General features: G+C 42.8%; 1 protein-coding gene across 12 annotated transcripts in view; it reads right to left on the reverse strand.

Annotated features, from left to right (window-relative positions):
• Window positions 1–27454, reverse strand: part of CAMTA1 (calmodulin binding transcription activator 1) — a 993257-nt gene that overhangs the window by 555558 nt on the left and 410245 nt on the right. The window lies entirely within an intron of this gene.

Raw genomic sequence — 27454 nt, forward strand, 5'->3', positions numbered from 1 at the left:
TATGATTCAAAAATACCTATGCTATAGAAGAAAAGATTGATAAATATGACTACATAAAATAAAAACATTTTGCACCTGAGACACATTTCGGATTCAAAGATACAAATATATTGAAAAGAAAAGGATGGGTAACATAGATCATGCAAACAGAAACCACAAGAAAGTGGAGCTGGAAACCTACACTAATCTCAGACAAAGTGTACTCTAAATAAAGACTGTCACTAAAGAGAAAGAGGGACATTTCATAATGAAAAAAGTGCCAATGCATCAGGAAACATAACAGTTATAAACACATATGCACCTGATAAGAGGGCATCAAAATACATGAAGAAAAAAACTGACAGAAGTAAAGGGAGAAATAGACAGTTCTACAATAGTATTTGGAGGCTTCAATATCCTACTTCCAATAATGGATAGAACAACTAGATAGAATATCAACAAGGAAAGGGAAGATCTGAGTAATGCCATAAACTAACCAACCTAACAGACATCTTTAAAACACTCTATGACCCACCTCCCAGAATATTGGAAATAAAAGCAAAAATAAACAAATGGGACCTAATTAAACTTAAAAGCTTCTGTACATCAAAGGAAACTATAAGCAAGGTGAAAAGACAGCCTTCAGAATGGGAGAAAATAATAGCAAATGAAGCAACCGACAAACAACTAATCTCAAAAATATACAAGCAACTCCTACAGCTCAACTCTAGAAAAATAAATGACCCAATCAAAAAATGGGCCAAAGATCTAAATAGACATTTCTCCAAAGAAGACATACAGATGGCTAACAAACACATGAAAAGATGCTCAACATCACTCATTATCAGAGAAATGCAAATCAAAACCACTATGAGATACCATTTCACACCAGTCAGAATGGCTGCGATCCAAAAGTCTACAAATAATAAATGCTGGAGAGGGTGTGGAGAAAAGGGAACCCTCTTACACTGTTGGTGGGAATGCAAACTAGTACAGCCACTATGGAGAACAGTGTGGAGATTCCTTAAAAAACTGGAAATAGAACTGCCTTATGATCCAGCAATCCCACTGCTGGGCATACACACTGAGGAAACCAGAAGGGAAAGAGACACGTGTACCCCAATGTTCATCGCAGCACTGTTTATAATAGCCAGGACATGGAAACAACCTAGATGTCCATCAGCAGATGAATGGATAAGAAAGCTGTGGTACATATACACAATGGAGTATTACTCAGCCATTAAAAAGAATACATTTGAATCAGTTCTAATGAGGTGGATGAAACTGGAGCCTATTATACACAGTGAAGTAAGCCAGAAGGACAAACACCAATACAGTATACTAACGCATATATATGGAATTTAGAAAGATGGTAACGATAACCCTGTATACGAGACAGCAAAAGAGACACTGATGTATAGAACAGGCTTATGGACTCTGTGGGAGAGGGAGAGGGTGGGAAGATTTGGGAGAATGGCATTGAAACATGTGAAATGTCATGTACGAAACGAGATGCCAGTCCAGGTTCAATGCACAATACTGGATGCTTGGGGCTGGTGCACTGGGACGACCCAGAGGGATGGTATGGGGAGGGAGGAGGGAGGAGGGTTCAGGATTAAAGATAATAAATTTATAATTAATAAAAATAAATAAATAAATAAATAAAACACTCTACTCAGCAAGAGAATATACATTCTTCTGAACAGCACATGGAACATTCTCTAGGATAGACCATACGCTAGACCATTAAACAAGCCTCAAAAAATATAAAAGAATATAAATAATACAAAGTATGTTTTCCAACCACAAAGAAATGAATGTAGAAATAAAGAGCAAAACTCTCAAATATGTGTAAATTGTAAAAGACACTCCTGAATAAGCAATGAGTTAAAGGAAATCAGATGATACACTGAGATGAAAGAAAAAGAAAGCAGCAGACATTAAAACTTATGGGAAGCAGCAAAAGCAGTGCTTAGAGGAAAATATATAAAAGAAAAAAAAATCTCAAATCAATAACCTAATCTTCTACCTTAAGACAGGAAAAAGCAGAGCAAAGTAACCCTAAAGCAAGAAGAAGGAAAGATACAGCAAACATGTAAGGGAAAGTCCATGAAATACAGAACAGAAAAAACGGAAAAAAACATTTATGAAAAAATCTGGTTCTTTGAAAAGATCAACAAAATTCACAAGTCTTTAGCTACAATGACCAACAGAGAAAAGAGAGAAGATTCAAATTTATAGAGTGAGAAATGAACAAGGGGACATTACAGTAAGTCCCCGACATATGAGCCTTCAAGTTGCAAACTTTCAAAGATGCAAACATGCATTTGCATGTCCAAGCACATAAGTTAGTTCACATGTCTGGCAAAAATTGTCAAGCATATGCATAGTCCACAAGTTCGTGTGTTTTTGTATACTTTATTGTACATGTAGAGCACAGTAGTACAGTATCTCGCATTTCAAGCCCAGGATGTCTGGAAGCAAGTGTAAAAGTAGCCGTGATGTAGCTGGTTCTGCTAAGAAGCATCGAGTGATAACAATGGAAACAAAAGAGAAAATAATTGAGAGAGTGGAGCAACAAGAAGTAACTAAAGAACTGAAGAGATTCACGAAGCAGGAAATGACAGGGAGATTTCCTTTCTTTTAGGAAGCACTGTAAGTTTTTTGAGGCACGGGACTTGAATGTAGAATGGAACATGAAGGTGGTGGCAGCCATTCAGAATGCAATCTGTCATCTGTGATGGGAAGAAAAGAGGTACTACCCAGACATCACTGGATCGTTTTTTTCAAGAGAGTAGATAGAATTGAATCCAGCAAGGAACCAGAACCTATGCCATCAACATCAGGCTCATGCCTGATGTCAAATTGCAGCTTGCCCTCCATCTCCTATTGTTGATGATCCTTCAGCTCTATCATCTCCCACCTCCTCTCTCTCCTCCCAGTCAGTAACTCTTCTTGCCTCTTCACTCGATATCAGCCCCTGTGTGCCAGCTGTTGTGTGGTACTACTGTGCTTTTAAAGGTATTATACTGTAAGATTAAACATGTTTTATTTTTGTGTTTGTTTTTTATGTATTATCTGTGTGAAAAGTATTATAAACCTATTACAGTATAGAACTATACACTGATTGTGTTAGTTGAGCAACCTAGGCTAGCTTTGTTGGAGTTATAAACATGTGGGACTTCTGAACATGCTCTTGGAACAGAACTTGTTTGTATGTAGGGAACTTACTGTACTATGACTCTACAAAAATAAAAAAAATATTATAAAGGAATATTACGAGCACCAACAAATATTATGTACACCAACAAATTAGATAACTTAGAGGAAATGGATAGACAAATTTCCAGAAATACACAAACTACTGAAACTGTCTCAGGAAGAAATAAACAATCTGAATATACCTGTAACAAGTAAAGAGATTAAATTAGCAATGAAAAAAAAAAAACCCCGCAAAAGAAATCCCAGGCCCAGATGGCTTCACCACTGCTGCTGGTGCTGCTAAGTCATGTCAGTTGTGTCCAACTCAATGCGACCCCATAGGCGGCTCATGCCTGATGTCAGCCCACCAGGCTCCCCTGTCCCTGGGATTCTTCAGGCAAGAACACTGGAGTGGGTTCCCATTTCCTTCTCCAATGCATGAAATTGAAAAGTGAAAGTGAAGTTACTCAGTCTGTCCGGCTCTTCGCAACCCCATGGACTGCAGCCCACCAGGCTCCTCCATCCATGGGAGTTTTCAGGCAAGAGTACTGGAGTGGGTTGCCAGTGCCTTTTCCGGCTTCACCACTGAATTCTACCAAACATTGATAGAGTAAATAATCCTTTGTAATTCTTTACAAACTCTTTCAAAAATTGTAAAAGGACAGAACACTTCCCAACTCACTTTATGATATTATTACCCTGTTAAGAAAACCAGACAAAGACATCAAAAGACAAGACAACTACTCACCAATACCTCTTGTGGATATGCATGCATGAATCCTCAACAAAGTACTGGCAAACTGAAACCAGCAACGTATAGAAAGAATCACATACTATGACCTAAGTGAGATTCATACCAGGAAGTCAAAGTTAGTTCAGCATCTAAGTAATACATCAACTAAATAATACATTATATAAATAGACTACAAAATCACAGGGTCATCTCAATAGACACAGAAAAAGCATTTGACAAAATCCAAGATGATTAAAAAAAACATCCAACAAACTACAAAGGAATTTCCTTAACCTCAGTAAAAGGCATCTGCAAAAATATCTACAGTTAGTATCATACTTAATGATGAAAGCTGGATACATTCCCTCCAGGATCAAGAACAGAATGAGGATATCCACCCTCATCACTTCTATTCAACATTGTACTGGAAGTTCTAGCCAGAGTGACTTGGCAAGGAAAAGAAAAACAGGCATCTGGATTGGAAAGGAAGAAATAAAACTATTTGCAGATGAGATGATCTTATAGGCAAAATATCTTAAGAAATCCACTTAAAAATATTAGAACTAATTAACAAGTTCAACAAAGTTGCAGGATTCAAGGTCAGTATACAAAAGTCAATTGTATTTGTATACACTTTCAATGAACAATTCTAAAATAAAAATTAAGGAGACTCCATTCATGATAGCATCAAGAGGAATACAATACTTAGGAATAATTTTTAACAAGAAATACAAAACTACACTGTAAAACCTAGAGAACATTTCTGAAAGAAATTAAAGACCTAAATAAGTGAAACAACATTAATATTCATGAATCAGACAACTAACATTAAGATGGCAATACTCTCTAAATTATTGTACAAATTCCCATCAGAATTCTATCTGACTTCTTCATTGATATCAACAACCTGATTATAAAATTCACATGGAATTGCAAGGGATATAGACTATCCAAAACAATCCTTAAAAAAGAACCGAGTAGGAGACACACATCCCAAATTCAAAATTTATTACAAAGCAATGATAATCAAGACAGTGTGGTACTAGTACAAGGATAGACATGTAGATCAAGAGAATAGAACTGAGAGTCCAGAGGTGAACACACGCTTCTGTTCCCAACTGATTTTCCAAAAGGCAGCCAGAACACTTCAATCAGGAAAGAATCATCTCTTCATAAAATGGTACTGGGACATCTGGGTAGCTGCAACCAGAAGAATGAAACTGGACCCTTACCTCAGACCACATACAAAAATTAACTCAGAAACAAAGTAGATCTTCATTACCTTGATTTCAACAAAGCACTCGTAGATGTGACACCAAAAGCATGCGCAACAAAAGAAAAATTAGTAAATTGGACTTCATCAATATTTGAAACTTTCATGCTTCAAAGCGAAGCACACAAAAAAATGAAAAGACGACCCATGGAATGGGAGAAAGTTTTTGCAAACCATATGCCTGATAAGGGAGGGACTTGTATCTAGAATATATAAAGAACTCTTACAACTTAATAATAAACAGACAAGGAGCTTAATTTGAAAATAGGCAAAGGATCTACATAGACTTTTCTCCAAGGAAACTATGCAAATGGAAGTTATACAAATATAAACAACATTGGAAAAGCCCTGATGCTGGGAGAGATCAAAGGCAGAAGGAGAAGAGGGTGTCAGAAGCTGAGATGGCTAGATGGCATCACTGATGCAATGAACATGAACTTGGGCAAACTCCGGGAGATGGTGAGGGACAGGGAGGCCTGGGGTGCTGGGGTCACAAAGAGTCAGACACAACCGGGCAACTGAACAACAACAACCACCAAGAAAACTACACAAATGGAAGTTATACAAATATACACAACATCAGTCATCAAGAATACACACATCAAAACCATGAGATATCGCTTCCCATCCACTATGATGTCTAGGATGAAAAAGGCAGATATTAGCAAGTGTTGATGGAGAAATTCGAACTCTCATGCACGGCTGGTGGGAATATAAAATGGTGTTGCCACTTTGGAAAACTCTGTGTCTCTCAGTTTCTTAAACAATTAAACACAAGAGTTATCATATGACACAGCAATTTCACTACTAGGTATATACCCAAGAGAAATGAAAAATATGTCTACACACACAAAAAATTTTTATAGCATAGCTATTCATAAAAGCCATAAGGTAGAAATCTCACAAAGTCCATCAATAGAGGATTGGACAAACAAAACGCGTGGAGGAGTACTCTCCCCATAAAAAGAATGAAGTGCTGACGCCTGCTACAACCTGAATGAGCACTGAGAACATTATGCTAAGAGAAAGGCCACATATCATGCAATTGCATTCAAGTAAAAGTCCAAAAGAGGGAAAGAGGAGACTGCAAGTGATTTCATGGTCACATAAGACAGGGGTAGGGAGAGGTGTAGGGAGGTAGTGGGCTGACAGCTAAATGGCATGTGGTTTCTTTTTAAGGTGACGAATATGTTTAAAATTCATATCTGTGAATACACTAAAAGCCATTGGATTGTATACTTTAAATGGGTGATTTGTATGGTATGTGAGCCATATCACAATAAAACTGCTGTTAAACACATTAAATTTTTAAGTTTGATGAGAAACAAAATATTCACACAGTCCCCAAGTTTTATCTCATGAGATACTAACTACAAAAAGGAAATAACAGCTTTACAGTGGAGAAAACTAGCAGACATCATCTTAATCAAGAGATTAGATAATGTCACCAGCAATGAGACACACAGACATCACGCACCTAGAAGATGGACTGAGGAGGATGCAACATTACCGGCTGTGGCATTTTGAACAAAACCGTGTAACTTCATCAAACCACGAGCAAACATCAGACAAAGCAGAACCAAAAGGGCACATACAAGCTATCATGTCAAAATCAAGAACCAAAGAAAAGACTGAGGAACGGTTCCAGATGAAGAGGCTAAATGCCACTCATGACAATTAAATGCAGCCCATGATCCTGGATGGTTGGATGGCATCACTGACTCGATGGGCCTGAGTTTGAGCAGACTCAGGGAGTTGGTGATGGACAGGAGCCCTGGCGTGCTGCAGTCCATGGGGTCGCAAAGAGATGGACATGACTGAGCAACTGAACTGAATATGATCCTGGATTGGATTCTGGACCCTCCCCCCCAAAAAATGTGGGAGTACCCTGGTGGTCCAGTGGTTAGGACTGTATGTTTCCACTGCATGGGTTCAAGCCCTGGTGGGGTAACTAAGATCCTGCAAGCCATGGGATACAGCCCCAAAAATTGTTTTCCTTTTGCTATAAAGAGAACTTGTGGCACAATTATTGAAATTTCTTTAAGGTCTGAGGGTTAGATAATAGTGTTATATCAATGCTGATTTCCTGATTTGGGTACTTGTACTGTGCACACATGCTCAGTCACTTCAGACTCAGCAACCCTATGGACTCTTTGTGACCTAAGGACTGTAGCCCACCAGGCTCCTCAGTCCATGACATTCTCCAAGACTGGGATTCTCCAAAATATTGGAGGGGGTTGCTATGCCCCGTGCCAGGGGATCTTCCTGACCCAGGGATTGAATCTGGGAAGCCCACTTGTACTGCGCCTGTGTAAAGGTATTGCCTCGGTCTTAGGAAACCTGCACTGAAGTGTTTATAGGTAAGGGAGCATCCTGTCTACAACTTATCTCAAATGTTTCAGAAGAAAATTAAAATATTACACATGTACACCATTTCATGGACTTCCCTGGTGGCTCAGGCGGTAAAGAATCCTCCTGCAATGCAGGAGCCACAGAAGACGTGGGTTCAATCCCTGGGTTGGGAAGATCCCCCAGAGGAGGGCATCTCCAGTGTTCTTACCTGGAGAATCCCATGGACAGGGGAGCCTGGCAGGCTACAGTCCATGGGGTCGCAGAGAGTCGGACACGACTGAGTGACTAAGCACAGCACAGCACACACATTTCATGTATGTGTGTGAGTATGTATATCATACACACAAGGTGTGCATGAATGCAAACACAGAAATGATTAAGCCTATACAGTAAAATGGTAACAACTGAAATCTGGTGAATATTTGCACTATAAGTACAAGTGATATTTGTACTAATTTGCAAATTTTCAATATTTTGAAATTGTTTTAAATAAAAAATTTAATTTAAAAAGTGTTTGCAATACATACAGTGATTTGCATGGAGTTTAAAAACACATGAAAGGAAATTATTCACTGTTTAAGGATACATATACATGTAGCAAGAGTACAGAAACATTCATGCTACCAGTTATCATGAGGGTAGAGCAGAGTATACAACTGTTGTTCAGTCTCTAAGTCGTGTCCAACTCTTTGCAACCCCATGGACTGCAGCACGCCAGGTTTCCCTGTCCTTCACCATCTCCTGGAGCTTGCTCAAACTCATGTTCATTGAGTTGGTGATGCCATCCAACCATCTTGTCCTCTGTGGCCCCCTTCTCCTCTTGCCCTCAGTCTTTCCCAGCATCGAGGTCTTCGCCACTTGATGCAAAGAGCTGACTCATGGAAAAGAGTATATGAGAGCTGTGCTTTATTTCTCAAGCTAATGATGGAATAGGATTATGCATTTCATTATTATATATATTTTTATATCTATATAATATTGAAAAATAATTTTTAAGTAATAAAAATCTTCCTGTCCTTCCTCCACCACCCCATCCCTTCTTTCATCCACTATCCTTCCCTCCTCCAATGATGCAGGATTTTACAGAGCAGGAAATTCCCTCCAGCCCGCAGACATATTTCAACAGCACTGAGAAATTCTCAGTGCACACAGAGGATGGATTCCCTGGAGAAGAAGACTAAGGAGGGAGAGCCCCACAACACACTGTTCTCCTTGTGGAAAGGAAGATGTCTCGCAGACGGCGGCTGAATGCTTCTGGAAAGGCCCAGGGAGGGAGAAGACTGCACAGGACTGGGGTGTCTAGGACTGCAGAGGCAGGTGGTTACCCAGTCTCGGGAGGAGCCTGCAGAGGAGGCCCAGGCCTGGGGAGCGGTGTGGGGTTCCCACTGCCACCCAGGAAGCAGGAATTCCCAGCAATACTAAGCCAGCAGGGCACGCTCCTCCCTGGATAGGCGCTGCCACCATCACCAGCATGTAATAAAGGAAGGGCATCTGCTTGAATGACAACTGGGCCTCTGGACCTGAAAGATCCCACTGGCCCCCACCGGCTTCCCTGACAGTCAGGCTGCAGGAGGCCTGTCCAGGCAAAAGACAAGACCCTGTCTCTCAAGTGTTCAAAGCCGCCATGTCCAAGGCGGTCAGCGCCTGACTCTGCCAACGAACCCCTCATTCATGTCCTGCAGCCTCGCTTCCCATGAGAGTAAGGCGCAGGGCCAGGGGAGCAAACTATCAGGACAGGCTCCTCCTGGGGTCCCCAAATGCAGGGTCAGCCCCTAAGAGTCCTGACTCCACCAACAGTGATGAGCAGGGGCCCCAGGGGAGGTCCACACGGGGGGAGGTGTACACATTCCAACAATTTTACTCTTCATGGCAGAGAAGAGCAAGGACAGAGGCCGGGTTCCTGGGCTTGCGGCACCCCCATACCCTAGAAGTCACTCAGCAGTGAGGTCCTTCCACTCCTTTGACCATCTGATGCAAAGAGCCAACTCATTGGAAAAGACCCTGATGCTGGGAAAGATTGAGGACAAGAGGAGAATGGGGCGACAGAGGATGAGATGCTTGGATGGCATCACCGACTCAATGAATATGAGTTTGAGCAAACTCCAGGAGATGGCGAAGGACAAGGAAGCCTGGCATGCTGCAGTTCATGGGGTTGCAGAGTTGGACACAACTGAGTGACTGAACAAGTGAGGCCCTCCATGGGGATCCTGAAAATGGATGTGGCCTGGACATCAAGAACTCTCTGCAAACTTCTGGCTAAGTGAATTGCAGTGAGATTTCTAATCTCTGGAATCTGTCTTCTCATGTAAGAAAAGGAAGTCAAAAATACCCCGGGGTTGGGAGGATTCAATAAAATAACAAGGACATCAGCAGGACCCTTGGGAGGGACAACACTGCAGGGGTCCCTTGTCCTTTCGTGTACTTTATCCCTCCCTCTCCCTCTCTCCCAGAAACACACCATGCTCTGGTTCCTAGAAAGACCAGTCATCTCAGCCTCTGAGAGCTGGAAGCTCATGGCTCCTCAGGAAAGGATGTTAAATCTTGACATGAAAAGTGCCCACGTATGACAAAACAGACATCCCAGAATAGCCGAGCCTGGGCTTCTGGAAGAGCCTCTCCATCTTTGCGAACTCCGAAAATTCCTTCCTGTGTTCAAAGGCTAACCAGAGTGGCTCCTCTCCTTGCCCCGGTCAAGCCTAGGCAGAGAGTCCAGACTCCATGTCCCATCTCTGACCAGAAGCTATGTCAAGTCTCCCAGCCCCCTGTGACCCTTCCCACTTCTCACTCAGAAAGTGTCCATGGTCTGCTTCAGAGTTCTGACAGTTTCACGGCTTAATTTTCCCATGAAATTTACACTTCTGGAGTTCAAGAACCACATACATACTCTATTTTTTTTGTAGTCTCCAAGGTTCCTGGCACAATACCAGACCACCAGTATGTGAATAATAGGTACTTGTGGACTTGAAGGTAATAAAATACGTGCTCATTTAAATTTTTTAATTAGAAAAAATGACTAAAATTAGATAATGAAAGTTCTGCCTCATGTACCAGATTTGAACTTTTTCTAGAAACACTTTTTTTATGGACTTCACAGGGAACCAAGCAATTAATGCCTTTTCATTACAATTTAGGACTGAAACTGGAATATTAAAATTGCCATTCAGTGGGATGTGCACGAAATGCTAAAAATCTCCTGGTGAATAATTCCTGGTTATAACAACATGCTATATACTTAAATCTTACTCCTAGACACGGAAAAAGACAGTTAAATCAACTTTGTCCATTTAAATATCATTTTAAGATATCTAGAACCCATCTCTTTATTGCTCAACAACCCTTAGCAATTTCTTTTGCCCTCATTTATTTCCAGTTCCCAGGGGAATCCTGTCTGATTTATTGAAAATTAGCTCCTACAGCTAGTAAATGCTTTAAACCTGTTTTTGTATAAAAATCACTCTCAAATATGCTAATGCCCTGACACCTGGTCTGAGAGATCTCCTCCAGCAACGCTGAATATCCCATACCCCTACCCTGGGCAAGGCAGGTGCCCTCACCAGCCGGTTGCTCCAGAGATCAGGCAGACAGGTCTCTAAGGAAACTTATGTTTTCTTCACATCACATACATCACAGGCACATACACACTTACTCAGAGCCCCTCTACCTTCCACTTGTACAAGGATGGGCTGTCTGTCAGTGTGTGAGCAAGGCACCTTCCATGTGGGACCAGAGTTGTCCCTACAACAGTCCCAGTGTGTGAATGAGTGACTGAATATGATGGGAGCACTCCCCATGGATGCTGCATGTTTTAATCCACCTGTGTCAGTCAGGGAAGACGGACCCCACTGCAGGAACAACACAGGCTCATTTCCTGCTCACACCACACAGCCGTGATGGCCCCCCTGGGGCTCTGTCACACTCTGCCCTCACTCAGGGGACCAAGTGAGGCAAGCGTGTCTCCACGCATGCTCTAAAAATCACCCCAGCAACAATGAAAGTGGTAAGGGGCTTCCCAGGTGGGCCAGTGGCTAAGATTCCATGCTCCCCATGCAGGGAGCACGGGCTTGATCCCTGGTGGGATGACTAGATTTTGCATGCCGCAACTTAGACCTGTGTGCTCAGTCGCTCAGTCGTGTCTGACTCTTTGCAACCCTATGGACTGTAGCCCACCAGGCTCCTCTGTCCATGGGATTTCCCAGGCAAGAATACTGGAACAGGTTGCTATTTCCTTCTCGAGAGGATCCTCCCTGCCGGTTCTTCACCGCCAGCACCATCTGGGAAGCCCCACTAAGACCTGGTACACCCAAATAAATTTTTTTTTAAAGTATTAAAAAAGAAAATGCAGTCACTGACTCTGGGCTGCTTTAAAATGTGTGCCTTGAAGTGACACATGTCATACCACTCACATGTTAGCAACCAAAGCAAGTGACATGATCAAGCCAAATATCAAAAGCCCCGAGGAAGAGGAAAGTGAAAGTGAAGTCACTCAGTCATGTCTGACTCTTTGTGACCCCATGGACACCAGGCTCCTCCATCCATGGGATTTTCTAGGCAAGAGTACTGGAGTGGATTGCCACTTCCTTCTCCAGGGAACTTCCCGACCCAGGGATCGAACCCAGGTCTCCCACATTGTAGACAGACGCTTTATCGTCTGAGCCAGCAGGGAAGTCTGAGTCACCACAGAAAAGGAAGCCCCCCATAAATGCCCAAAAGGTGACCAGTGCTCACAAGGCTCAAACTCCCCAACTCTTCTTGCAAGTGCGCTAGACAACAGTAATCCCTCCACCGTTTCTGTCTGCCTGCCTGTTTGTTTGTTTGTATGTTTTCACCATAAAACCGAGAATCTTCAGCCTGGCCAGCGGGCATCCTCCCACTCTGAAAAGTCTGACAGTTTGCCACATTTTAGCCCTTGAAATCCCTAATGTACTCTTCCTAGGAATCAATTTTAAAAACAAATGGTTGTTATCTAGATAACTACTAGGAATAGAAAGAGAGCTCTTCAAATTGACAAAGAAGGAGGATGGAGGGAGGGAAGAGGCCTTGGAGGCCTAAGTGGAAAATAAAAAATCACAGGATTCTAAGACTCTTAGCAGAGGAGAAGAGCCACATCCTTCTCATTGCCCGGAGACACTGCGCAAGAGCTCGGGGAGGGTGGGGGTTGGGCTGGGGACCGCATGCTCCTCCCGGGGCTCCAGGCAGATGAAATATAGCGAGTCCTCTTCCTTGCCCTCTCCCTTTCAGCTTTCCACAAATAAAGAGCTATTTTCAGAAGAAACCCTCCTGTAAAACAGCAGGATATAATGCTCACCGCGATAACAAATGTATGTAAAATATCATCTGTAGAAATCATTTTTAAGTTGAGATACCGTTCAAAGGCAAAGTGATCTATATGCTGAAAGACAGTGCTCATACATCTTGCAGAGAAATGATGGGGCCTTATTCAATGATTTAAAGAACAGCACCATAAAAAAAATAATTCCACATATAAATATTTAAATATAGTTTATTATATTCAATACCTGTCCAAATATATCCTCCATGTAGATCTTTTCCAAACGCACTCAAAGCTGGCAAACTCTAGGAAACTAGCGGGAATCCAAAAAACATCAGCTATAAAACTTGGCCGTGCTTTTGGAAGATAGGACTGTTTCTTAAAAACCAAATTGCCAAAAAGGCAGCTGTATTTTGACCAGATTTTAAGAGAGAAGGGGATTACAGAGGGAAGGAACTGGATAAAAGTATTTTTATTCATTTTTATGGCGTGCTTCTACTTCCCTGATGGTTTAGTCAGTAAAGAATCCACCTGCAATGTAGCAGACACAGGTTCGATCCCTGGGTCAGAAAGATCCCCTGGAGGACGGCATGACAACCCACTTCAGTATTCTTGCCTGGACAGAGGAGCCTGGCAGGGTATTGTCCATGTGGTCGCAGAGCCCTACATGACTTAGCTAAACCACCACCAACCACCACATGGCATGCTTCTAAAGACCGCATTTCTTGAGTTGAAATACTTAATATTATTAGGTACAATTCTGTATTTAAAAATAGATCCTTTAAATTGAAGCCACCTGAATTCACATGTATATGTATATAATGCTTCCATTCATACGTATCTACCTCCAAATCAATGTGATATGGTGCAAAGGGCACAAGAGATTTTGGATACAGCATAGGTTACCACTTGTGCTGCTGCTGTCTTCAAGGGCCCTGTCATTTCAGCATCAGAGATTGTAGAAATCACTAATGGAAATCTGACAGCTGGTGACAACTTCAGACTGAAAGCCTCTTCTGTAAAATCTACCCCCAAAAAACAGAAAAGAAAGAAAGAGCACACAGAGAAAATAATTTTCCAAATCTCCTTTCCCACTCGCACAGTTATAGAAATTTGAGCATCTACAATGCCTGCGTTCTGAAGAGTGGTCCAGCATTTACCTGGGCTTTCTGCTCAGGGGCCCAAGCTCCTGCCCCACAAGACTGTGTCCTTTACCTGCCTGTTCGTGCCCCATCTCCAGCAGCTGAACTTCAGGCGAACTTACCTACTATTATCAGAAACATTGACTATTTTTGAGAAACAGATGCAATTGGGCTTCTACTTAAGTACCATAAGTTTCAAAAGGCACTTGACTTTTGTTGCAGATGTGTGAATTTGTGGCCGTGAAAAGGAAAAAATGAAAGAGGAATGAGTTTTTCCTTCCCTTTCCTAAGAAGGAAGAAGATGAAGAGAACAATGAGCAGGCCTAGACATCCCTAATTTTTACTTCAAGTGTTCCTAGTCCATAATCTGTAACTAAATTTGCTTTTCTGCCCCCTAACTCTGCAGGAGCTACATTTCACACCTATTATCCTTCGACTCTATGCTAAATACATCCTGTATCTGATGTTTACCCTTACAACACCCTTCTCCTTGCAGTTACATATCAGAAAGAAGGCCACAGAGCCACCAAACTGCCAGACTCAATTACTAGGTTACAGGTGCCAGCCTGTGACTGCTTTGGAAACAATGCAGGAGGAAGAAGACAAGATCCTAACACCTTTGTTCCTCATCACCGACCCCTGACTGTGAGCCCTCGTGTTGTGTAAGCCCCTAGATTCTTCATGGTGGGAGAAGCAGTTTTTGAGGCACGAGCCTACTGTGTTACCTTGAGAATTAAAAGCCACCTTTCTATTTCCTCCAAACTCTGTCTCTGTATTTTTTATTCAGCTTCAGTAGACAGAGAAAGCCAAGATTTGGGCAAGCAAAAACTTGAAAAATGACATACTCTCTAGAAAGCAAACGACTATTTTGAAAGGACCAGCAGAAGATGCTGAAGTGCTCAAAGAGTTTTGGCACCGGTAGGGATCTGTCATGCAGTAAGGAGTCCCACCCCAGAGCCACCAGGGACCTGAGTTCTCTGCAGGATGAAATTGAGAGACTAGGCTCTTAGCATCTGATTTAGGATCTTGGTCCACTGCTCACCCAACACTGATCATCCTCACAGTCTCAGCTCCTGCTCCCCCTGGGGATTCTGTATTCAAGATATTCACTCCCGGTTCAGATCCTTAACCTGCAAAAATGTGAGGTATAACTACACGAACCCTCACTTCTCAGTCTGTAGAACGGGAGTCATGTGCCTGACCTGGAAGAGCTGTGAAGAAGCCATGATACCAGGGGGCTCCCAGCTCCACACCTGGCCAGGAGCAGGCACTCAGGACCTGGCCTTTCCCAGAGTCACCATGGCTCTGGCATGGGGAACTCGATTCAGTGCTTATCAATGGCCACAAGCATAGATGGTCCACTGGTGTTACTTCTGGCCCCAGGTTCCAATTCTAATTCAAGAATTCCTGAATATGAAAGCCCAGGTGGCCCTTTCTACAATGACTGTATTTCCCCTGCCAGGCTCTCTGGCTTCAGCCCCTTCCCTCTTTGGGATTTGCCCAGAAAGGCCTATTTCTCATTGAGAAAATACAACACTCCTGGAGGTCGTAGCCACTTGTGAATAAAGTGATGCTGTTCCAGCCGAAGGCCAAGTGGCTCCCAGGTGGTGCAAGTGGTAAAGAATCTGCCTGCCAACATAGGAGATATAAGAGACTTGGGTTCCATCCCTGCGTCAGGAAGATCCCTTGGAGGAGGAAATGGTAACTCACTACAGTATTCTTGCCTGGAGAATCCCATAGACAGAGGAACATGGTGGGCAATAGTCCATGGGGTCACACAGAGTCAGACACGACTAAGCGACTGAGATCAAATCAAACCAGTCCCAACCAAAGGCCAAGTGCCAAGGCCCTCGGCCAGGTTAGACCCCTGTAGCACAGAGTGAGGTTCCCGGGCTTGTCACACCTTAGCCTCAAAGTGGAGAATGATGCAGGCCAAGGGCCTGGCTGCTAACACTCTTCCAACATCAGCATCCAAGTCTTACAGATCTCATCCTGCAACCCTGCTAGAACAGCAAAAGTGCCAGGAGGTCAGAAGCAAAGAAGTCAAATGTATATCAACCTTTGATTCTCCAGATAATGCCCCTTAGATTGTTCTAGTAGCTCCTAACAACATGTGTGTGTGCTAAGTCACTTCAGTCACATCGGACTCTTTGTGACCCTGTAGACTGTAGCCTGCCAAACTCCACTGTCTGTGGGATTCTCTGGAGAGGCAAGAATACTGGAGTGGATTGCCAGGTCTTCTCCAGGGGATCTTCCCAACCCAGGGACTGAACTCAAGTCTCTTAAGTCCCCTGCATTGGCAAGTGGGTTCTTTACCACTGCTGCCACCCGGGGAAGCCCCAGCTCCTAACCAGAGATGGCACTATTCCCCCAGCATCCCCTGAAATCCGCTGAAGGGACAGGACACCTTGGATATCATCCATTTCACAGAGGAGGATGTCAAGGCACAGAGAAGCGGGAACACGTGTCTGGGATGACACAGCACATTTCTAAGCATCTCAGGAAGTGGGCCCAGCTGCCTTGATATCCAGCTGTTCTGTATTGTCCTTCACGCTGCAAGAAGAGAACGTTCTTGGAGAGGTAATGCAGGGCCTCATGTTTCACCAGGAAGCTTATTCCTGGGGGTTGCAAGCCAGTGGTGCAGAAACCGTCAATGACAAAGCGCTTCCCCACCATTCCTGCATTTGTTATCACCGCTCCGTCCTCATCCCTCATGGCTTGCAGCTGCACCAGATGTGGAGAAAATTACATGTTCCCTGAAACTTAATGACCAAATTTAAAGCAATTTCAAACTAATCAGGGTTCTGTTAAGCTGATTTTATTAATTTAACAGTTTTAAGAGTTTAACAAAATGATGCACTTGGAAATCTTTGTTGTGGAAGCTGTGCGTTTAGGTGCAGAAGGCACGGTGCTGGCCCAAGAAATCCCCCTTCAAATAGAAGAATGGTGTGGTGAGCAAGAGAGTAATGCTTCTCAAAAACGCCTAACTATTGATAACACAGTGCAGAGCAGAACACCATACCCACCACTTGGGCTGTTAGGAGTAATTTATATGTGGTGCCTCTACAGAGGAAAGTTCATAACACACTTAAAGCCAGAAAAGGAGACTTCACTAGTAACTGTAGAATAATCTGTCACGTCTGTATTTGCATCTAGGGTTCAGAACAAAGCTATGAGCTGTCCTATCTAGTAATTCTTTTTATTCAAAATAGAAATGCAAGGACTTCCCTGGAGGTCCAGTATTTAAGACTCCACGCTACAAATGCAGAGGGTACAGGTCTGCTCCCTGGTCGGGGAACTAAGATCCCACATGTTGTGCAGTGTAGGGGTGGGGGGGAAGAGAATTTAAAAGATAATTTAAAAACGAGAATGAATGCAGTCTTAAAAATAATAATACAATAGAAACACTGCATCTTTCATTTCTGATGAAGACAGCTGACAAGTTCTTGGCTTCCTTCCCTTGACTGAGGGCTCTTATTTAAGGAGCTATATTCAAATGAAGTCAAATAGCAACCAGAACAAAAAGCCAGACCCTAACGGTCCTTGAATCCCACAAGCACAGTCTGCAACATCTTGTATTTTATAAAGATAAATCAGAAGTTAAAACCCAGATTTAAAGACATTACCCTTGCATCTGTCTGGAAGAAAGTCTTCTCATCATTAAAGGACTAAATATGCATCAGTCACTAGCTGTGTGCCTTTAGGTGAGTGATTTCCCCTCTGTGAGTTTATTTCTGCACTGGTAAAGCACAGATACAACCCTTCACTGTGAGGTTTTGGTGGAGGTATATGAGTGAGTGCTTAGAACAGAGCTGGCTCTCAGTGAGCACCGGAATAATATAACAATTACTACTATGTGTATCCCCTGGACTGCAAGGAGATCCAACCAGTCCATCCTAAAGGAAATCAGTTCTGAATATTCATTGGAAGGGCTGATGTTGAAGCTGAAATTCCAATACTTTGGCCACCTGATGAGAAGAACTGACTCACTGGAAAAGACCCTGATGCTGGGAAGGATTGAAGGCGGGAGGAGAAGCGGATGACAGAGGATGAGATGGTTGGATGGCATCACCAACTCAATGGACATGAGTTTGAGTAAACTCCAGGAGTTGGTGATGGACAGGGAGGCCTGGCGTGCTGCAGTCCATGGGGTCACTAAGAGTCAGACACGACTGAGCGACTGAACTGAACTACGTGTATCTGAGCTACCTGTGGTTGTGCTTGTGTTCAGATGCTCAGTCGTGTCTGACTCTTCGCGACCCCATGGACTGTAGCCCACCAGGCCCCTCTGTCCATGGGATTGTTCTGACAAGAATACTGGAGTAGGGTGCCATTTCCTCCTCCAAGGGACCTGCCTGAACCGAGGATCGAACCTGCCTCTCTTATACCTCCTGCACTGGCAGGTCCACCTGGGGAGCCCAAGCTACCTGGGGGGCCCCCGTTGAAAGTTTGTGCATCAGGTTTACTGCGTGTGTTTGTTTTCCTTTCGTTGTTTCTATTTCCTAAGTTACAGAAGTAATACATTCTTTTTTAATAAAAAATTTGAACTTGTTCATTTATTTCTTTTGTTTTTGTTTTGTTTGTGGCCGCACCATGCAGCAAGTGGGATCTTAGTTCCTTGACCAGTTATCGAACCTACGACCCCTGCAGTAGAACCACTAAACCACTGGATCACCAAGGAAGCCCCGAAGAAATACATCCCTATTTTTTTAAAAAGACCCTCAAACAATTGGAAGCATCACAAGTAAATATTTAAATTCCCCTCCCCCTCTAACTTCAGTCTCCTTCTCAGGAAAAGTCACAGTCAACAACCTTATGCATGTTTTTCCAGAGCTTTCTGTACATGTGATTGTAAAAACATACAACTGTATATAGAGAGATAGATGTCTATGTTATATGTTGTCTACACCATGCATACATATATAAAAATAATTTACATTGTACATAGTGCATCCTCCTAGATATCAAACATTAACATAATCCATATACACCTGTGGGCTTCTCTGGTGGCTCAGACAGTAAAGAATCCTCCTGCAATGCGGGAGAACTGGGTTTGATCCCTGGGTTGAGAAGATCCCCTGGAGGAGGGCAAGGCAACCCACTCCAGTATTCTTGCCTGGAGAGTCCCCATGGACAGAGGAGCCCAGTGGGCTACAATCCATGGGGTCGCAAGAGTCAAACACGACTGAGCAACGAAGCACAGCACATATTCACTTGCACATGCGTCTGTTTGCACACAGAATTTTTAATATCTTCTTCTCTCTTTTCATTTAACAATACATCACGGATCTCATCCTCCGTTGGTACTTGCAGATATAACTCCTTCTGTTGAATTGCTGCATGGTCCTTCATGGTTTGTGTGTGGCATACATTATTTAACCTTTCCTTTACTGATGGGCATTCGGATTTTCTCTAGCATTTCTCTGTTAAAAAACCACACAGCAAAATATTGATGTTCACCTAACATTGCCTTCAACTTTGCTGTATCTGAACATTTTCATAATAAAATATTGGGAAGAAAACCAAGCAGCAAGGACGAGTCTCTTGTGTTACAATTTCATGCATACAGCAACCATGAGGAGGAGAGCTGAGGCTGAGGGAGAGCAGGAGTCAGGGATAGAGCATGGATGTCTGGCTTGCACATTGCTTGGTAATAAAAGAGCTTAAAGAGTGATGGTTTTTTATTGTTTTACACCCACTAGGTTGGGTATTAAAAAAAAAAAACAGGAAAAAGTAAGTGAACCCTTACTCCAATAGTAGGAACCCTTGCTACTGGAGGAATTAAAATGGTATAGCCACTGTGGAAAACTGTATGTTGGTTCTTCAAAAAAAAAGTAAACACAGAATTGCCATATGATCCAAATGGCTCAGTAGGTAAAGAATCCACCTGCAATGCAAGAGATACAGGAGACATGGGTTCAATCCCTTGGTTGGGAAGATCCCCTGGAGGAGGAAATGACAACCCACTCCAGGATTCTCACCTGAAAAACCCCAGGAGAGAGGAACCTGGCGGGCTGCAGTCCATGGGGTCACAAGAGTCGGTCATGACTTGGCAAATAAACCACCACCAACCACCACATGGCATGCTTTTAAATACCACGTTTCATGAGCTAAAGAGTCGGACACCGCTGAGCAACTAAGCACAACCCGCACAGCACCATCGATTCTATTTCTGGGAATATACCCCAAAGCACTGAAAACAGGCACTCGGACAAATAATTGTACAACCCTGTTCACGTTCAGAGCAGCATTCTTCACAATAGCCAAAACTACTCAGACGTCCACGGACAGATGAACAGATAAACGAAAAGCGATAGGTTCGCACAGGGGGATATTATTCAGCCTTAAAAAGGAAGGTGCTTCTGGTGTCTGTAACAACATGAGTGAACCTTGAAGACATTCTGCTAAATGAAACAAGTCAGACACTAAAGGACAAATACGGTAGGGTCCCACTCACATAAGGTTCCCTACAGCAGTCAGATTCCTAGAGGCAGACAGTAAGAAGGGTACGTCAGGGGCTAGGGGAGAGGAAACAGCCCGCTAGTGTTTCATGGGAACAGAGTTTCATTTTAGGAAGATGAAAGAGTTCTGCTGATGGATGGCGCCGATGGTTGCACGAGTGAATCACGTATGCCACTGAACTGTACGCCTAGCAATGGCTAAAATGGCAAATGTAATGTTATATTTATTTTACCACCGTTTTTTAAACATGAAATGTTTTGTTTTGTTGTAAGCTCACAGTTCAAATGCCCCTGCATCAAAACAGCTGCCTCTGACATGGATGGGCCTAGAGTGTCGTATTGAGTGAAGTCAGTTCAGACAGAAAAGGGGAAATATTGCATGGCATCCCTTATATGTGGAGTCTAAAAAGAAAATGATACAAATGAACTTATTTACGAAACAGAAAGAGACTCATAGACTTAGAGAACGAACTTACGGTTGCCTGTGCGCACTGCTATATTTGAAATGGATAACCAACAAGAACCTACTGTACAGCACAGGGAACTCTGCTTAATGTTATGAAGCCTGAATGGAAGGGAGCTTGGGGGAGAATGGATATGTGTATATGTATGGCTGAGTCCCTTCCCTGTTCACCTGAAACTCTCACATTTTTAATCAACTATATCCCAATACAAAATAAAAAGTTTTTTTAAAAACCCAGCTGCCTCAAAGAAGCAGTTTCCAGAGAGCTTTATAAGAACTATACTCAATATTCAGGGACCTGAATAAGATCTGGCCCCTGCCTTCCAGTGTGTTACACCATGGGTTGCAGGAGGGAGGGGCAGGCAATTAAATCATCAATGACAATAAAAATAGCAATAATCCTGCCAGTACAAAGGAGCCTGAGCTTTTCTGAAATCCAGAAGGCAGGACAAATCAATGCTTCTCTTATTTGCTATAATTTTCTGTATGTTTAAAATATAATAACTATTCTAAATACATGTCTTTAAAACTGGAAAGTGCCATGAAATGCTCTTCAGGAAGTCTGGAATGCCTAGGTTCCCAGATGTTTCAGTTTTATGATCCACTTTTTAAAAATGTAATAGAGAGACAAATATGGGATTGACAACTTTTTATTTTGCTAAGTAAGGATGTTTTAAAAAATGCCATCTGTCTTCAGTAGTATAGTCAAAGAAGGTATATTTTATGTTTAAAAAAATGACCCTGGGGGATTTCCCTGATGGTCCAGCATTTAAGACTCCATGCTCCCAATGGAGGGGGCATGGGTTTGATCCCTGGTTGGGGAACTAAGACCCCACATGCTTAATAAAGAGTCAGATGTGACTGAATGAACAACAGCAAATGCTTAACAGTGCATCCTGAGCTTTGAGACACAAAACTGTCCTTATCAGAAAGAGAAGATGCACCTCTTCCCACCTCAAGTGTTCCAATAAAGATACCTAATTGCCCTAATCTTGCACACTTCACCACAGCCTAGCCCACCAGGCTCCTCTGTCCATGGGATTCTCCAGGCAAGCATACTGGAATGAGTTGCCATGCCCTCCTCCAGGATCAAACCCACATCTCTTACGTTTCCTGCAATGGCAGGTGGGTTCTTTATCCCTAGCCCCATCTAGGAAGCCCACATTCCTCACCTGCAAACACGGAGTCATTTCCAAGCCCAGCTCGAAAGCCCTAAACTCTCCCCTTGCCCCCTGGTCACCCTGCACTATGCTCCCCCTGCAATGAATTCTAGCCACTCCCAAGACTATTGCTAGCTGACATCCTCTCTCACGGGGACTGTCCCCAGTCCTCCTTACAGACATATCAGCAACAACTCTCCAGGGAGGCTCCTGATTTACCCCACTGGGAGACTCTGAATTGCATACAGCAGGGAAATCCAAAATTACCCCCACCAGGGAGGCTCCAGATTATACCCACCAGGAGACCAGGAATACACCCGCCAGGAATACCACCCGGATGTGTGTATTTCTCTACACTCATTGTTTTGTCTGTTTCTTTCCCTTAAACTATGGTGTTCATTCTCTCAAAGTTGGCTTATTGCAAGGAATAGTGCCCACCACATTTTTTCAATAAATGATGCTTAATGAATTGGGAAGATCCCCCGGAGAAGGAAATGGCAACCCACTCCAGCATCCTTGCCTGAAAAATTCCATGGACGGAGGAGCCTGGTGGGCTACATACAGTCCATGGAGGCGCAAAGAGTCAGACATGACTAAGCGACTAACACACACAGTGAGTGAATAGTCAATGACCAAGTCTCATGCTAATATAGATCTTTTAGGAAGACTGCTCCCCCCAAAAATAATGGTATCAGTGAAGACTACCCACTTGCACAGTCACAGTGGGTGGGGGTCAGAGTTGAGTCATCAGTAAGGCTGCCACCCACCATCACCTCCCAATCACAAAGGGATGTCCAACAGGTCAGGCTGTAGGCAGCATCACTCCACTGACGGCAGAGCTAACATTTCCTTGGTGGTTCCTACGTCCAATCCCAGCACTAAGCATGTCTATGCACAATCTCACTGAATTCTCCAACAGTACAGAAAGCACATATTGTTGAACCTTTTTCATAGATGTCTATTTTGAAACACTTTACGATTGATGGAAAATCTGCAAAAATAGTGCAAATGGTTCTTGTATATCCTTCACACAGATTCCCCAAATGTCAACACATACCTCCTTTGTGTTCTCTCTCTGCAGACGCATGCACACACATATGCACACATGCACACACACGACACAAATACTCCCACATACACATATTGTTTCTGAACTGTGTGAGAGGAAGATGAAGTTGCAATGCCCCTTTATCTCTAAATACTGCATATTTATTAAAACTCAGAACATTAACATTAACCTAAAACTATCATCTAATGTAAGGCAGTGGCACCCCACTCCAGTACTCTTGCCTGGAAAATCCCATGGACGGAGGAGCCTGGTGGGCTGCAGTCCATGGGGTCGCTAAGACTCGGACACGACTGAGCGACTTCACTCTCACTTTTCACTTTCCTGCATTGGAGAAGGAAATGGCAACCCACTCCAGTGTTCTTGCCTGGAGAATCCCAGGGACGGGGGAGCCTGGTAGGCTGCCATCTGTGGGGTCGCACAGAGTCGGACACGACTGAAGCGACTTAGCAGCATAGACCTCCCGGTTTCACCAATTGTCCTTTAACGTCCTTGAGAGCAAAGAAAAAGAACAAACATGCGTCTGGCCAGGATCCAATCTGGCATCACACCATGCCCAGTTTTTATGTCTTTGGTCTCCTGTAACCTGGAAAAGTTCCTCGGTTTTTTGTTTTTTTTTTTTACATGACCTTGACATTTTTCTTAGAGTACAGGCCAATTATTTTGTGGAAGTCCCTCAGTTTGTGTTTGTCCAATGTTTCCTTGTAATTAGGTTCAGGATGTACATTCTGCCAGAAAGACCACAGAAACGGTCCTGTACCTTCTCAGAGTATCATATCAGAGGCACAGGATGGCTACTGTCCTGTTATTAGTGATGTGAACTTTGATTGCTTGATTAAGGAAAGGTCGGCCATAGATCTCCACCACCAACTACAATTTCCCCCCAAACTTCCCACAAACTCATGGCAATTTTGCGGGGAGATATGCTGGAACTTCATAAATTCCTTCTGCATTGCCAGTCTATTCTAAGGAAACACTTTTCTCTCCTCCCCACTTGTTTGTTTGTATTAATCTGATGCTCGGTTATCCCAGATTTGATCCCTGGGAGCCCAGCTCTTATGCCCTGTCACTGTCTCCGTCTCTCCTTACTTTCTGGTCTTCCAGGTTGGTCCAAGCTCATCTTGTCCTCTTTATGCCCTAGCCCTGCAATTAACCATAGCTCCAAAGACCCCTGGTACCTCTTAGGTGGAGAAATTATTTAGCAAACAAGATGTGGGTCCTTGGTTTGCCACTGGGGTGTCATGGCTTTTCAGCTCTCTTGGCAGACACAGCCACATCAGTGCACTCACATATATATTTGAAGGTCTCTGTGCGTGCCAAAACCTTAAATTCCAATCTGACATCACGGGACTAATGCTAGCCTTTCACCTTCTAATATGTGTATCTTCCTCCACTAATTTGGAGAAAACTGGCTTCCATTACTGACAATACATTTATTGTCAATCAATCTTCAACTGTCAATCTTCAACAGAAACAAAGTCATTTCAGAACTACAAGTCCATAACACCTTTAAAAACAAACCTACTAATGAAAGTAACAATATATTTGTTTACGACTGAGGATGTATGGTCAAAATACTGAGTGCAAAAGTTGCTTGGGGAGCTGGCTTCACCCTCAGCATGGTTTATTATCTGTTTGAAATACAGCTAGACTCACTCTGTTTCTGTATTTTTTCCACACTGGGTCTTGATGCTTTTTCTCTCGCCTTTTTTTTTTTTTTTTGAGTTGTGAAATATCAACATGATTATAAATGTCAAAAAAAAAAACACAAAAAGTCATACTCAGAGAAATTCCACTTATTATTCTTCTGGCCCATTCTCATCCTCCCATTCTTTCAACTCTGGTCCCAACCAACCCCATAGGCAACCAATCTCATTAGATTCTAGTTTACCTTCCTATTTTTCTTTTTTGCTAAAATACACAAATACCTATATACATTTTAATTTCACATCCTTTATTAAACAAAAAAGTAAAATTTTTCTTTTGTTTTTACAGCTTTGCTTAGGTATGTTTTTAATATCATAAAATTCACCCTCTGTAGGTGTAGGGTCTGGTGAGTTTTAATAAAAGTATGTAATGTGCAACCGTTACCACCATCCAATTTTAGAACACTTCTGCACCCCTGATCAAATCCTGCTCCAACCACTCTAGAAGATATCAGATCAGATCAGTTGCTCAGTCGTGTCCGACTCTTTGCGACCTCATGAATCGCAGCATGCCAGGCCTCCCTGTCCATCACCAACTCCCGAAATTCACTCAGACTCAAGTCCATTGAGTCAGTGATGCCATCCAGCCATCTCATCCTCTGTCGTCCCCTTCTCCTCTTGCCCCCAATCCCTCCCAGCATCAGAGTCTTTTCCAATGAGTCAACTCTTTGCATGAGGTGGCCAAAGTACTGGAGTTTCAGCTTTAGCATCATTCCTTCCAAAGAACTCCCAGGGCTGATCTCCTTCAGAATGGACTGGTTGGATCTCCTTGCAGTCCAAGGGACTCTCAAGAGTCTTCTCCAACACCACAGTTCAAAAGCATCAATTCTTCGGGGCTCAGCCTTCTTCACAGTCCAACTCTCACATCCATACATGACCACTGGAAAAACCATAGCCTTGACTAGATGAACCTTTGTTGGCAACTAATGTCTCTGCTTTTGAATATGCTATCTAGGTTGGTCATAACTTTCCTTCCAAGGAGTAAGCGTCTTTTAATTTCATAGCTGCAGTCACCATCTGCAGTGATTTTGGAGCTCAGAAAAATAAAGTCTGACAGTTTCCACTGTTTACCCGTCTATTTCCCATGAAGTGATGGAACGAGATGCCATGACCTTCGTTTTCTGAATGTTGAGCTTTAAGCCAACTTTTTCACTCTCCACTTTCACTTTCATCAAGAGGCTTTTTAGTTCCTCTTCACTTTCTGCCATAAGGGTGGTGTCATCTGCATATCTGAGGTTATTGAGATTTCTCCCGGCAATCTTGATTCCAGCTTGTGTTTCTTCCAGTCTAGCGTTTCTCATGATGTACTCTGCATAGAAGTTAAATAAACAGGGTGACAATATACAGCCTTGACAAACTCCTTTTCCTATTTGGAACCAGTCTTGTTCCATGTCCAGTTTTAACTATTGCTTCCTGACCTGCATACAAATTTCTCAAGAGGCAGATCAGGTGGTCTGGTATTCCCATCTCTTTCAGAATTTTCCACAGTTTATTGTGATGCACACAGTCAAAGGCTTTGGCATAGTCAATAAAGCAGAAATAGATGTTTTTCTGGAACTCTCTTGCTTTTTCCATGATGCAGTGGATGTTGGCAATTTGATCTCTGGTTCCTCTGCCTTTCCTAAAACCAGCTTGAACATCAGGAAGTTCACAGTTCACATATTGCTGAAGCCTGGCATGGAGAATTTGAGCATTACTTTACTAGCATGTGAGATGAGTGGAATTGTGCGGTAGTTTGAGCATTCTTTGGCATTGCCTTTCTTTGGGATTGGAATGAAAACTGACCTTTTCCAGTCCTGTGGCCTCTGCTTAGTTTTCCAAATTTGCTGGCATATTGAGTGTAGCACTTTCACAGCATCATCTTTCAGGATTTGGAATAGCTCAACTGGAATTCCATCACCTCCACTAGCTTTGTTCATAGTGATGCTTTCTAAGGCCCACTTGACTTCACATTCCAGGATGTCTGGCTCTAGGTCAGTGATCACACCATTGTGATTATCTGGGTCGTGAAGATCTTTTTTGCACAGTTCTTCTGTGTATTCTTGCCATCTTTTCCTAATACTGCCCTCTAATTGTCATTTGTATATTTTAGAAGTCATCATTTGCCATTTCATAGTCACTCCCCTCCTTTTTTATAGTTGTGTAGTACTCCATTGACTGTATTTACCAATGGTCACTCAACCAGTCCACCAAGTTTTGGAATTAGGTTACTTCCAGCAATTTGCAACTACAAATAATTCTGGAATGAATAATCTTGTGCTGGAATATTTTCATACTTTTAAGGTATATCTTCAGGGTTAATTCTTACCAGTGGAATATTTGGTCACAATGCAAACACACAGGTAGTTGTGATAAATATTGCCAAATTTCCCCTCAAAACAGTTGTACCTATTTGCATTCCCAGCAGCAACATACATGAATGGCCAATAGGCTGTATTATCAAGCTTTGTCAGTTCTGCCAAATGACAGTTGAAACATGTTATCTCAGAGTCATTTTAACTCTCTTTTCTCTAATTAGGACTGATGTGGAACATGTTTTCATATGCTTAAAATCTACTTGTATAACTTACAGGTGAATTATTTTGTCACTTCTTCTGCCTATTTTTCTATTTGGTTCCCTTCTCCTCCTATTTTAATAGTGCTTTATAT

Source organism: Bos indicus x Bos taurus, chromosome 16, assembly GCF_003369695.1.
Source record: "Bos indicus x Bos taurus breed Angus x Brahman F1 hybrid chromosome 16, Bos_hybrid_MaternalHap_v2.0, whole genome shotgun sequence".
NCBI classification, from domain to species: domain Eukaryota; kingdom Metazoa; phylum Chordata; class Mammalia; order Artiodactyla; family Bovidae; genus Bos; species Bos indicus x Bos taurus.